The following is a 2,669-nucleotide window of genomic DNA, read 5'->3' on the forward strand; positions in this document are numbered from 1 at the left end:
TAAAATATTAAAAAAAAAATCTCTTGATTGTTGCATATAGTGTAAGGCATCAACATAAAATATTCTAAGGGCTGAACCCATTTAAAAAGATAAGGTCGGGATTTCATCACTCGTCCTTAGCCCAAAAATCACCCCAGTGCATAAATATCCCAAGCTTAACTAAAATCAACTAGACGTTGGCCCCTAAGGACATTCGAGCTCAATAGGACGAAGACCACCGAAAGTTGCACCAATTTCGCTCTGTGGCTTAGTTGATGTCTAGGCAAGCTTTGTCCCTATAAGGGAGACAGTTCATCTGTTCGAGGCAAGTGGGTTTTAAGTGGGACCTTTGCGAACGCATCGTGACCCCTCCACTTACCTGGGAGCTTACCTGGTCAACTAGGTTCATTAGACCGGATTGGAGGCTTAGGTGTCCTCTTCAAACCAGTTAGGAGCTGTCTAGAAATTTAAGAAAAATATTAGAAATTGAGGTGTAATGTTTTGTTGCATGTTTGATTGTGAATAGGATTTTTTGTTTTAGGATGTCGTTTTAGAGTATCTTTAGTTGGTACTTATATTTATTTATTTTTTTTAAAAAAAAAGAAAAAAAAAGAGGGAAATATTTTGCATGCTAAAGTGGAATAGGGACGACACCGGTCGATTAAGTCGTACAACTTTAGATCATCCCTTAGGACATACTTCTGAAATTCCTTCGCAATATCTCACACCTTGTGAGATGGCTGATCTAAATGAAGATGCGGGGAGTCACCACAATCGAGAACGAGAACCCCATGTTATGACTCTAAGACAATACCTACAACCGGCTAGGACTAGTCAGCCTTCATGCATAATTTTTCCTGATAATGTAGGACATTTTGACATCAAACCAGGGATAATCCAATTGCTGCCCAAGTTTCCACGGGTTAGAGTCCGAGAGTCCGTATCTTCATTTGAAAGGATTTTGAAGAATTGAGCATTACATTTAGAGTGCCGAACGTCACCGAGGATGTCCTCAAGTTGACATTGTTCCCTTTCTCTCTAAAGGATAAGGCCAAAACATGGCTAAACTCGTTGCGACCTAGATCAATAAGAACTTGGCAAGATATGCAGAGAGAATTTTTAAAGAAGTTCTTTCCCACACAAAGGACCAACTTTTTAAAAAGACATATTAGCAATTTCCAACAAAAAGATAATGAAACATTTTATGAATGTTGGGAAAGATTTAAAGACCTTCTTCTCTCATGCCCTCATCACGGGTTCGAAACTTGGAGAACCATTAGCTTCTTTTATGAAGGTTTATCTCCACAGTTAAAACAATTTGTAGAGACCATGTGCAATGGTAGATTTTTAGAAAAACACCCTGATGAGGCATGGGAATATTTGGATTCCCTTGCTGAGACTGCCCAACTTTGGGATAACGGGGATAGAAACAACAAGTCTTTGCCTAAGCCTACTAGCTCTGTACATGGGAGGCCTTTACAACCTCAGAACTGAGGATGATCTTCATGCTAAAATGGCAGCCCTCACTAGGAAGGTAGAAGAAATTGAGCTTAGGAAGGTTGAGCCTGTCAAGACTATAGAACTTAGAAATGAGTGTTGTGGTATCTGCGATATGTCGGGTCATACCACTACAGATTGCCCCACCATACCGGCATTCAAGGAAGTCTTGCACGATCAAGCAAATGCTATGAACTCCTACCAAAAGCCTTATAACGATCCATACTCGAATGCCTATAACCCTGGTTGGAAGAATCATCCAAACTTTAGGTGGAGAAACGATCATCCTCAACAGTCACACCATTCAGCTCCTCCACCTGCACATCCTCCTTATGCATCATCACCCTCTCAAAAGCCAAATATCGAGGATACCTTGCAATCCATACAAACTTTTCTACAAGGTCAAGCTAATATCAATGCTCAAAATACTCGAAATTTTGAAGATATAAGGAACCAATTGTCAATGTTGACTACCGTCCTAAGTATCCAAGAGAAGGGTAAGCTTCCAGCTCAACCCCAACCTAACCCACAAATGCACGGTAGTAATAATACGGCTCCTTCTAGTTCGCATACAGAGCATGCAAAGAGCATTATGACTTTGCGTAATGGGAAAGTCATTGATCAAACCGTCCCATTGAGACCGCAAGTCACTTCTAATTCTGATGCTCCCAAAGTCGATGAAAGGGACAAAGAAGAAGTTGAGGTCCCAACTTCTACCGAGAAAGTTGAATGTCCTTTTCCTCCACCTTTTCCACAACGGTTAAAGCCGTTGCAAAAGCTCGAACCTAATTCTGAAATTCTTGAGCTTTTTAAACAAGTAAAGATCAACATACCTCTTCTTGATGCAATCAAACAAGTACCTTCATATGCCAAATTTTTGAAGGACTTGTGTACTGTCAAGCGTCGATTAAATGTTAAGAAGAAGGCATTTTTAACTGAAAATGTGAGTGCTATTTTGCAGCACAACATTCTCCCTAAATATAAAGATCCAGGTTGCCCAACCATCTCATGCATCATAGGCGACTTTAGGATAGAGCGAGCATTGTTAGATTTAGGGGCGAGTGTGAATTTGTTGCCATATTCTGTATATGAGCAACTTGGTTTAGGTGAGTTGAAGCCAACCTCCGTCACTTTGCAATTAGCTGACCGGTCAGTTAAAATTCCAAGGGGGATTGTCGAGGATGTATTAGTCC

General features: G+C 40.5%; 1 non-coding gene across 1 annotated transcript; it reads right to left on the reverse strand.

Moving 5' to 3' along the window:
- Positions 1 to 1,128: 1,128 nt before the first annotated feature.
- LOC120113212 lies at positions 1,129 to 1,238 on the reverse strand. Its single transcript, XR_005515013.1, has one exon. It is a non-coding gene; the product is annotated as a small nucleolar RNA R71 (small nucleolar RNA).
- Positions 1,239 to 2,669: the final 1,431 nt, after the last annotated feature.

Source organism: Phoenix dactylifera, chromosome 14 (assembly GCF_009389715.1).
Source record: "Phoenix dactylifera cultivar Barhee BC4 chromosome 14, palm_55x_up_171113_PBpolish2nd_filt_p, whole genome shotgun sequence".
Taxonomy (NCBI): domain Eukaryota; kingdom Viridiplantae; phylum Streptophyta; class Magnoliopsida; order Arecales; family Arecaceae; genus Phoenix; species Phoenix dactylifera.